Raw genomic sequence first — 12036 nt, 5'->3', positions numbered from 1 at the left:
GACCCGCATAAATAGCAGGTTTATCTTTGGACGCTATAATTTACTTGACCATCTGATGAATATCAGCTTAAACAGCTATGTTTCTAGTGGCCAAAATACCTCAGAAATTCAATGCCGGTTGCCAGATATGGTCCATCACTGAATTTCTGGGTTTGCCGCCAACTGTCTCCCATGGTCTGAGTGTCAGGCCCATGGCTTTATCTGTCTTCATTTTTCTATGTTTCTAAGATTACCAAACCTCTGGAACTACCTACCTCCTCATAACAGAGCCCTTAAAGGACTTTCTTAACTTTAGAAAAGCTGTAAAAACCTACCTTTTTGCCTAGTCACTCCCTCAACTCTTCACCAGCATCAGTAAGTAATCCTATATGAAGATATATTGCAACACACTATATGTAAACCCTATATTGTAACACTGTGAATGTAAACTGTAACTCGTTCTGAGCTTTTTGCGGATGAAGGGATATAAATCTAAATAAATAAATAGTAATTTATTGGGGATCAGCCTAACGCGGCCACATTTCAGCAGCTACCTGGCCATTTAAATTGCTTGTCTGGGGCTAACTGGGCATATTTCGGTGGCGATTGCCACTGAAAATGTCCGGTTAGTGACCAATGAGAAACCAGTTATTTTAGGGTGTTCTGGGAGTGGAGTCAGCACAGTTAATTGCCAATATTTAGCACTTAACCGGCCACGGTCACCACATAAATAGGATCGCACAAAAGTCAGTTCTGTTTTTATGTAGTTTACCATAGTTGGTTAAATGTTGAATACTGCACTTACGCTGGCTTCTACAAAGCTGCGTTACAGGTTTTTACTGTGGGCCTGTGAGCGTCGGAGCATTTATCTATGAACATAAGAATAGCCTTACAGGGTCAGACCAATGGTCCATCAAGCACAGTAGCCCGTTCTCAGGGTGGCCAATCCAGGTCTCTAGTACCTAGCCAAAACCCAAGGAGTAGCAACATTCTAGATCTTGTTTGACGAACTTGCTGCACTTCTTCGAGAGAGTAAACAGGCAGATAGACATGGGCGACCAGGTCGACATTGTATATCTGGATTTTCAGAAGGCGTTCAACAAGATTCCTCATGAACGACTACTTCGGAAAATTGCGAGCCATGGAATCGAGGGTGAAATACTTACGTGGATTAAAAACTGGCTGGAGCATAGGAGTGTGTGGCGCAGTGGTTGGATCTACAGCCTCAGCACCCTGGGGTTGTGGGTTCAAACCCCGCGCTGCTCCTTGTGACCCTGGGCAAGTCACTTAATCCTCCATAGCCCCAGGTACGTTAGATAGATTGTGAGCCCACTGGGACAGATAGGGAAAATGCTTGAGTACCTGATTGTAAAAAACCGCTTAGATAACCTTGATAGGCGGTATATAAAATCCTAATAAAACTTGAAAAACTTGAAACTTGAAACAGAGAGTAGGGGTATATGGACAATACTCGGACTGGAAGAGCGTCACCAGTGGGGTGCCGCAGGGCTCGGTGCTTGGACCCTTGCTCTTCAACATCTTTAAAAAAGACCTGAACATTGGTATGACGAGTGAGGTGATTAAATTTGCGGACGATATGAAGTTATTCAGAGTAGTGAAGACACAGGGGGATTGCGAAGATCTGCAAGGTGACATAATCAAGCTCGAGAAATGGGCATCGACATAGCAAATGAGGTTCAACGTGGATAAGTGTAAAGTGATGCATGTCAGTAACAAAAATCTCATGCATGAATACAGGATGTCTGGGGCAGTACTTGGCGAGACCTCCCAGGAAAAAGGCTTGGGAGTTCTGATTGACAAGTCAATGAAGCCATCTGCGCAATGTGCGGCGGCGGTGAAAAGGGTGAACAGAATGCTAGGAATGATTAAGAAGAGGATCACGCACAGATCGGAGAAGGTTATCATGCCGCTGTACTGGGCCATGGTGCGCCCTCACCTGGAGTACTGCGTCCAGCACTGGTCGCCATACATGAAGAAGGACACGGTACTACTCCAAAGGGTCCAGAGAAGAGCGACTAAAATGGTTAAGGGGCTGGAGGAGTTGCCATACAGTGAGAGATGGAGAAATTGGGCCTCTTCTCCCTTGAAAAGAGGAGACAGAGGGGACATGATCAAAACATTCAAAATACTGAAGGGAATAGACTTAGCAAATAAAGACAGATTGTTTACCCCCTCCAAAGTAGGGAGAACGAGAGGGCACTCTCTAAAGTTGAAAGGGGATAGATTCCATACAAATGTAAGGAAGTTCTTCTTCACCCAGAGAGTGGTAGAAAACTGGAACGCTCTTCCGGAGTCTGTTATAGGGGAAAAGACCCTCCAGGGATTCAAAACAAAGTTGGACAAGTTCCTGCTAAACTGGAACGTACGCAGGGGAGGCTGGACTCATTTAGAGCATTGGTCTTTGACCTGGGGGCCGCCGCGTGAGTAGACTGCTGGGCAAGATGGACCACTGATCTGACCCAGCAGCAGCAATTCTTATATTCTCATGTTCTTATCTCAAAGAATAGCAAGATTCCAGATCCCCAATGAGAGCAACATTCCAGAGCTGAGATTATAATGGCATAATGCCTCATTCCATAGTGCCTCAGAGCCAATGTTACAATGGCTTGATTGTCTTATAAGACACATAAGAGCATAAGAACAGCCATACTGGGTCAGACCAATGGTCCATCAAGCCCAGTAGCCCGTTCTCACAGTAGCCAATCTAGATTCCTAGTACTTGGCCAAAACCCAAGGAGTAGCAACATTCCATGCTACTGATCCAGGGCAAACTGTGGTAGAAACCACTACTCCAGCTTGTAAAATTAGCTTTTCACCGGCTATTTGTTTTAAAAATGTGCACCCCTTGTTGCATTTCTTAGCGGAGAACATATTATATATACGCATTGTATAAAACTAAGCAAAAAAAAGATCATTTCTAGCATACCAAGGGTGGGATAGTAGGGGTAGTCCACCCTCAGTGCAAGGAGTTGGGAGTGCTGGAGCAGACGCAGCCACTGCCCCCCACCCCCTCTGATGTCAATTTCCTGGTTTGGGGCGGCGGGACCAGCAGAGCTGACAGCTGCATGCATGTGGGCCACTCTCCTGCAACCACTCCACGTACCCCCTCTAAAGCCTAAAAGAAGGGTGCTCCGCCCCGGGCAGCCAGCAAGCTGGGTATGCCACTGCTGATCATTACAAATAATATAACATACCAGAACTCTTGTAATGCTTGCTGAAGCATTGTAAGTTTTTGCCAGTCTAGCATTGAATTTCCAGGGATAATGATGGCAGTATACAGGAAAGCAGTGATCGCCGCCAGCTAAAATATCGGGCCTTTTCTTTTTTCAAAACAAGTAGGAACTCCATCTAATAGCTGAGTAACAAAAACTAGCAACTGTGTCCATAACACTTTCATTATAATAAGCGAGTGCCTGAACTCTCTCTGATCACACCAGCACGTATGCAAATACTGACCTCCAGACACATACACAGACACACAGATATCCCTAGTGCCGTGACCTTTTCACATTATAGCGGGAAAAAAAAAAAAGAATATTTCAATGTTGGCAACTTCCAAGTTTTCACTTTCTTACCGTTGCAATTTCCAGTTAGAGGCTTAAAGAACATTCTCAGATGCTGACTGATATATTCATACAAGAACATTGTGCAAGACATTACACTAGACAGGAAACTCACTCCTGTATCCCCATACTTTTGTCAAGCATTCACAAACCACATCTCCCAAAGGAAAACAAAAATTCTACCACCCCGACTGCCTGATTTCTCATTAGTATATATCCAATTCATGTCATGCTCATTAGACTGCAAAGAATATTCTATACCACAAATCTTTTGTTTCCGCAGTGTAATAATTTGCTCCCCTTTCTTACAAACTGAGCCACTTAATATACATTTGAGACAAAAATCAAGTGGGACTGAAGGACACAGATTTCTAAATGAAATTAATTTCTGTAGAACAAAACTGTAAGGGGGGGGGAACATCACTTAATGCCCTTTAGATGTGCCAGGCTCCCTGAGATCTTTAAAAACAATCAGGTTTCACTTAAATTGTTGGATTAGGTCCAATTTCTCTATTAGACACTAATGACTTGCTTTAAGTCCACAGTGAAGTATGAATTGCATTCACAATTTTTCCATCCGTTCCCGCGCTGTCAGCGTGCAAAGCCTGCCATAGATTATGTGGCCAAACCTCTGGCAATGGCCAAACTTTAGCGCCTGAATTAGGTCATGCGAATAGTGAAACTCAGGGCTCCTTTTACGAAGCCGCGTTAGCGGCTTTATCGCATGTGACTTTTTATCACGTGCTAACCCCCCGCGCTAGCCGAAAAGCTACTGCCTGCTCAAAAGGAGGCGGTAGCGGCTAGCACGGACGGCAAATTAGCATGCGCTATTATGCACGTTAAACTGTTAATGTGGATTCGTTAAAGGAGCCCTCCATGTGTTAAGCGTCAAGGAAAGCTAGAAACTAAAAAAAAACAAACACCGCTAAGCGTCAAGGAAAGCTAGAAACTAAAAAAAAACAAACACCGCTAAGCGTCAAGTGGTAGATGAGATTTGTTCTTAATATATACCATAAATGCCATATAAGTCAAAACACAAAATATGGAGAAAAAAAATTCAAAAAGAAAAAACGTGAAAAAAAATCACACTAACACATAAAAAAAAACACATAACACGTTTTTAAAAATAATTTTGTTATAGAATGAAACTCAATCACCAAACTTCTATAATGATTATGTAATTAAAGGGGTGTGCTCAGAGACATAGAGGAAAAAGTTCCCCCAAAAACCTCACCACCCAATCATTGCTTTACCCTCAATTTTAACAATGTACTGTGTGCAAAAGCATCTAAAAATTCAAACTGGAACTTATCTGTTGAGCAATGTTCTTTTGGCCTCGTCGTGCCACGTTTCGATATTTCATCAGGAAGCCAAGTAGTGAATTCAAAAAGACAACGTCTTTCATAAGGGTTTCAGTCTCTGTTTAAACTCAAAAAGTTATCACTACAAAAAATCTCCCACATCCGCTCATTGTTAAAAGTGAGATTTTGGGGGGAACTCGTTCCATTTTTTCCTCCATGTCTCTGAGCACAACCCTTTAATTACATAATCATTATAGAAGTTTGGTGATTGAGTTTCATTCTATAACAAAATTATTTTGAAAAAAATGTTATGTGTTGTATTTAATATAATAAAAAAATAAGAATAATATCAAGTTGAATGCTCCTTAAATCACTAATTTCAACATGCACTCAGGTATCACAGAATAGCAAGAAAACCACTACAGAAATTTTCATATATCAGTGAAGAAAAGACCTCAGCGTCACAGAGGGGAGAATAAAAAAAGATCATTCCTCTGGACATAGCAACTTCAAAATGATTTTTGAAAGTGCAGACACATCCTCGGTCTCAAAAACTCCACTTTTATCTATTAATCTTTGCTTGAGTAAATTTAATAGTCATATAAGTAATATCAAAGCATATCTCAATATCTCAAAAATTCAAAGCAAAAAAAATAAACAAAAAACTTATCTGTAGCAGGAATTGCTTTCGCTTGTTCCGTGAGCAGGATATAATAAAAAGGTGTTCCCTTGGAGTCCGAATATCACCTTGTAGACTTCATTAACGGACCCCTTTCTTCAGCGAACTCCCGACAGGGCTCCTGTTTCGCTACTCCGAGCTTCGTCAGGGGAATTGGCTAGGAGCTCAGATTGAAGCCAATTCCCCTGACGAAGCTCGGAAGTCTACAAGGTGATATTCGGACTCCAAGGGAACACCTTTTTATTATATCCTGCTCACGGACCAAGCAAAAGCAATTCCTGCTACAGATAAGTTTTTTGTTTATTTTTTTTGCTTTGAATTTTTGAGATATTGAGATATGCTTTGATATTACTTATATGACTATTAAATTTACTCAAGCAAAGATTAATAGATAAAAGTGGAGTTTTTGAGACCGAGGATGTGTCTGCACTTTCAAAAATCATTTTGAAGTTGCTATGTCCAGAGGAATGATCTTTTTCAGTATTAGTTCTTTTTGGCCGATGATTGGAGCAAGGAGCAAAGTTGCTACGCTGATCACTCAAGTTTGTGATAAAACTACTGTGCGTAGGCTCCAGTTCTGAGGCCGGTGTAGTGAGATGCACTTTTCTGGCTGAAGTGGTGTGTTAGTTTGTTTCTATTTTGGATTACTACCACTTGGGATATCTGCTTGTATATCATAAAGATACCCCACATCAGTGATTCACCAAGCATATAAGAGGGTTCGATATTGAAAAAACACCATGTATTCTGTATTTTGTATTTTAAATTTTGATGATTGAAATTTGTATTTTTTGTTGTTCTCTGTGTGCTTTCCTATTTTAACTGGTGTTCCTTTTTTATTTATACGTGTGTTTATGTAAACCACTGACAACTCTGAGTAAGATTCAGCAGTATATCCAAATAAACATAAACATTGTAATAGAGACCTGTTATTTCATAGGAACATAAGAACATAAGAATACTAGGTCAGACCAATGGTCCATCAAGCCCAGTAGCCTGTTCTCACAGTGGCCAATCCAGGTCACTAGTACCTGGCCAAAACCCAAGATGTAGCAATATTCCAAGCTACCAATACAGGGCAAGTAGTGGCTTCCCCCATAACAGACTATGGGCTTTTCCTCCAGGAACTTGGCCAAACCTTTCTTAAAACCAGCTACTTTATCCGCACTTACCACATCCTCTGGCAATGCATTCCAGAGCTTAACTATTCTCTGTACATTGTAATTCATTGACTGTCCAGCTCTCTTTGGTCTGAAACACCTAGAAGTCATCTGACTATGGTGCTATAGAAGAATAAAGTTATGTTATGTTATGTATGAGTGAAAAAAATTTTCCTCCTATTGGTTTTAAGAGTATTTCCCTGTAACTTTATCGAGTGTTCCCTAATCTTTGTCATTTTTGATGGAGTGAAAAATCAATCCACTTGAACCCGTTCTATTCCACTCAGGATTTTGTAGACTTTGATCATATCTCCCCTCAGCTGTCTCTTTTCTAAGCTGAAGAGCCCTAACCATTTTAGTCTTTCCTCATACGAGGAGTTCCATCCCCTTTACCAACCTGGTCGCTCTTCTTTGAACTTTTTCTAGCGCCACTATATTTTTCTTGAGATAAGGACACCAGAATTGAACGCAATACTCCAAATGAGGTTACACCATGGAGCAATACAGGGACATTATAACCATCCCCTTTTTAATAATTCCCAGCATCCTGTTTGCTTTTTTGGCCGCTGCCGCACATTGTGCGGAAGGTTTCATCATATTGTCAACAACAGTGGTTCCCAACCCTGTCCTGGAGGACCTCCAGGCCAGTTGGGTTTTTGGGATTGCCCTAATGAATATGCATGGGGCAGAATCTGTCCTCCAGGACAGGGTTGGGAACCACTGGTCTACAATGATACCCAGATCCTTTTCTTGGGCGCTAACCCCCATGGTGGACCCTAACATCCAGTAACTGTGATTCAGGTTATTCTTCCCAATGTGCATCACTTTGCATTTGTCCACATTAAATTTCATCTGCTACTTGGACACCCAGTCTTCCAATTTCCTAAGGTCCGCCTGCAATTTTTCACAATCCGCATGCGTTTTAACAACTTTGAACAGTTTAGTGTCATCACAGCAAATGAAGACACCTTGACATGCGTGCTGAGGTATTGGGAAAAAGGATCCCAGGTTTCAAATGTGATTACGAAATGTTGGAAAATAGTAAAAACACATCCAGTATTTAAAAATACCAACCTTAGGGTAGCTTTTGCCCGGAATAAAAATCCCAAAGACATTTTAAGTCTTGCACAAATAAGAGTAGAACATAAAATAGGTATTTCATCGTTGCCTAAAGGCTTTTGAAATGTCTGCCTTGTACCAGCTGCACTATCACACTGCAAGTGAAGGAATTCACAAATCCCAAGGAAGGCAAGATATATGCGATCAGATAGCAATTGAATTGTAAATCCACAAGTTTGCATCAGTGTATTGCAAACTGTGTGCCACGACAGATTCCAGGTGTGCCGTGAGATGCCCGCAAGGAGGAGAGGCGCTGGCACCAGCTGACTGCTTACACGATGTGCCTCTCGCGGCGAGAGACACGTCCTGTAGGCAGTCAACTGGCGCCGATGACTCTCCTCCTCTCTGGCGTCTCTCCTCCTCTCACCGCACCTCCCCTTGTCCAAGATCCCCCACCAGCAAAGTGACAGGTTCAGAGTCATTGGCAAAGGGTCTCCGTGCATATGCAAATGTCGACGTTGATGTGATGATGCCACGCATGCATGTGACATCATCGCGCCAACGTCCAGCCGTCAGGATGCCTTTCTGCTGCAGCACCATGTGTACTAGTGGTATGTTTTGTGTCAGTGTCGGGGGGGGGGGGGTTACAGGTTTTATGTGGACTTGGGTAGGTTTGGTTCATAGCTTTGGGTGGGGCAGAAAATGGCCCAGTTGGATCACTATATCTAGCGCAGTTAATAAATAAATAAATGTAACACTATATCTAGAGCAGTTAATAAATAAATAAATGTAACACTCATAGGTGACACCGCTGCAAGGGGAAGCATGGCCTGGCATCACCTTGGGTCCTGGTTGGGGGGAGGGGAAGCATGGCGTGGCATCACCGTGGTTCATGTTTGGGGGAACATTATAAGTTTAAAGACTTAACGGGACCTAGTTTTAACACCGAATAGCTCCCTGGATGGGGGGGGGGGGTAAAATATTGGCACCTGCTGGGGCTGCAGGAAGACTGCGGGGGACCGCCGAAAGATAACAGCATGGACTCTGGCATGACTCCCAAGGAGGGAAACCCTACAAAACCAATACAGTTCTCCAGTTTAGAAAAAAAAACAACAACCCAAAAATGCTTCAGACAATTGCAATTCCTTTTAATCCCCAGTTCAGGCAAAATAAACATCCACAGGTTTTCTGCACTGACTGCTGCTCAGTTTTAATAGTTCATCAGTGAGTAAAAACAAAACAAAACTATTTCTTTGGCTTTTACTCTGATAACCATCAGTTCATAGTAACCAGTTTGTATTACAAAACAAACTCAAGTACTTCTCCCAGGTAAGTAACCCCAGAGCTCAAGATAATGTCCTGGGCAGCTTTATACAGCTCCAAACAAGGAAAGAGAAAAAAACTAATTCCACCATTTCTTTATAGAGACCTGGGCTTTGGATAACTCAGTCCTTCTCTTCACCAGGCTCTTGCAGTTAAAAAAAAAAAAAACACCTCATAGAAACACAGTTGAAAACTCTTGCCTCTCTAGGCCATGGCAACTCTCCAGTTCCTGGGAACTGGGACAGAATTGCTGGGTTCACTCTAGCAAAAAGCTTTCAACAAGCACCCTCAAAATCCCTACCCGAGATATTCGGTGAACCCTGCCCCCACAGTTCCTTGGTATCAACAACTCATTTAGCACATTGTCCCAACAAAAATATCCAAGGAAAAAGGGCAAAATAAATCACTGGCAAGAAACTGCCAAACTCACATCCATTGGTTCTGGGGCAGCTCCAGGCATTTCAAACGCTGCTATTTCCATGCTTTCTTCTGGGGCTTCCAGTTCTGGAGTACTCTGTGATTCAGGGCCTTCCCACTCCATTGGCTCCTGCTTGGTGCCTTGCCTGGCCAGGAGAGTCCCATCTGCCAGGTCTTCCTGAGCTGCCTGCTTCACTCTCTTTGAGAGCTGTTTTAAGTTGTTAAAGCCACTCCCTAGCTTAGTGGCTGGGGCACAGGTTTGTATGCTCTCTGGCTCCCTCTCAGTTCACTGGGTATATAGCAGTTTGGGAACTGACTGAACTTTCTAAGGGAACTTGCTCTCCTGACAGGTTCAGACTCAAGGATGGGTTCTGGGTCAGAGTCGAGCTCATTTCCTTCAGGATAGGCAGCCCTGACTTCTGCAGCCTCTGAGGCTCTATATTCAGTGGGTTTCCTGCCTCTGGGAATTAGTTTAGTACTGGACTTAACTCTAACAGGTTCATTACCAGAGATGGAAATGTCACACAATGTATTGGGGGTTTGTTGGTTTTGGACACGGATTGTATTATAAGTGGAGAATATTAAGGTAGATAATAAAGCTGCGGCCAAATATTTACTCCAATAAAATTGAGTTGTGTGATTATTGATTGATGGTGTTTAGCTTTCAGTAAAAACAAAAAAACTGTGGATGCTGATGTTCTGAGAATGATTTATTATACACTCTTTCACAATAAAACCATAAAAACATAACTATTACAAATGTAATAGTCCAACCGGACCCTACACTGTCTGTGTTTCAGCGAACACGCCTTCCTCAGGGGTCCAATTGATGTCAAATGCACAGATAAAAAATGGACTAAAAACAGTGTCATTTCTGCTTGTCTCCAGTCATTTCTGACTATATGCTTAAAGACAAATACACTGTTTTAGTCCCTTTTTTAAAAAAATTCCTTATTGATTTTCCAAACGTCAATAGTGCAAGACACAAATCTATCTATAACATATAATAAGTCAATACAAGCACATTTAACTTACAAATAAACATAAGCAACCATTTTATCTCCCTCCCCCAGTGCTTAATGAATAAAACACAAAGGGCTCCTTTTACAAAGCCACACTAGTGGTTTTAACTCACGCACCAGATTAGCGCGTGCAGTAGTGCGCGCTAGCCATAAATCTCCCGCCTGCTCAAAAGGAGGTGGTAGCGGCTAGCGCGTGCGGCAATTTAGCGTGCGCTATTCCGCACGTTAAGGCCCTAGCGCGGCTTTGTAAAAGGAGCGCAAAGACATAGATTTTCCCAATAACCTTACCTTATTCAGATTAATAATATCCTCCTACCTTCCTCCCACCCACCCCCAGGTATAAATACTCAAGTCAAAATTAGGACAGAAATAGCCCCCCCCCCCCTTTCCTGGACGTATACGCAAATAAACCTAATCTAATCTAATCTAAACCTTAGGTTTGTATACCGCATCATCTCTACATTCGTAAAGCTCGACACGGTTAACAAGAGTTAGGGTAGAAAGGAACTCCAGTGGGGGCAAAAGAGGAGAAGAGAATTAGAGGACTAAAGTGATTAGAGAGGGAGGAGGAGTTACGTTTTTGAGAATAACCAGGTTTTCAGATGTTTACGGAAGAGTTGGAGAGAGCTTTGAATCCTGAGAGGGGAGGTAAGGTTGTTCCAGAGCTCAGTGAATCTGAAATGGAGAGAGGAACCGAGTTTTCCTACAAGGGAAACGCCTTTTAGCGAGGGAAAGGAAAGTTTCATTTTTTTGTGTGGATCTGGTGGAATTAGGGTTGGAGGAGTTCCAAGCGAGAGGGATGAGGGGAGGGAGGATGCTGTGTAGGATCTTGAAAGTGAGGCAGGCACATTTGAAGTGGACTCTGGAGATTATCGGCAGCCAGTGGAGCTTGGACAGAAGCGGTGAGACATGGTCGAATGTGCTTTTTGCGAAGATAAGCTTGGCAGCGGTATTCTGAATCCGCTGGAGTCTTTGAAGGTTTTTCTTTGTTAGGCTTAGGTAGATAGAGTTGCAGTAATCCAGTCTGGAAAGGATGGTGGATTATACTAGGACGGCAAAGTGTTTTTGACGGAAGCAGGATCTCACTTTCCGTAGCATGTGGAGGCTGAAGAAACATTATTTTAAGTCCATTTTTTATCTACGCATTTGACATCAATTGGACCCCTGAGGAAGGCGTGTTTGCCGAAACACAGACCGTATAGGGTCCAGTTGGACTATTACATTTGTAATATTTATGTTTTTATGGTTTTATTGTGAAAGAGAGTATAATAAATGATTCTCAGAACATCAGCATCCACAGGTTTTTGTTCTTATCGTTGGATTGGTTCTACTGTGGATTATCGGGTCTTCTTTTTTCTTTTGCTGTTTAGCTTTCAGTTGCAGGTGACGGAGTGCGAAAACTAATGTTACGTGACAATTTTGTGTTAATAACAATATCTGCAATTTAAGTGCATTTAAGATTCAGCAAGTGAGATAGCAATGTTCACATGACTAAACTGATTGAATGCTCTA

The sequence above is a fragment of the Geotrypetes seraphini genome, chromosome 7 (assembly GCF_902459505.1).
Source record: "Geotrypetes seraphini chromosome 7, aGeoSer1.1, whole genome shotgun sequence".
Classification (NCBI taxonomy): domain Eukaryota; kingdom Metazoa; phylum Chordata; class Amphibia; order Gymnophiona; family Dermophiidae; genus Geotrypetes; species Geotrypetes seraphini.
This window is presented reverse-complemented; position numbering follows the sequence as displayed.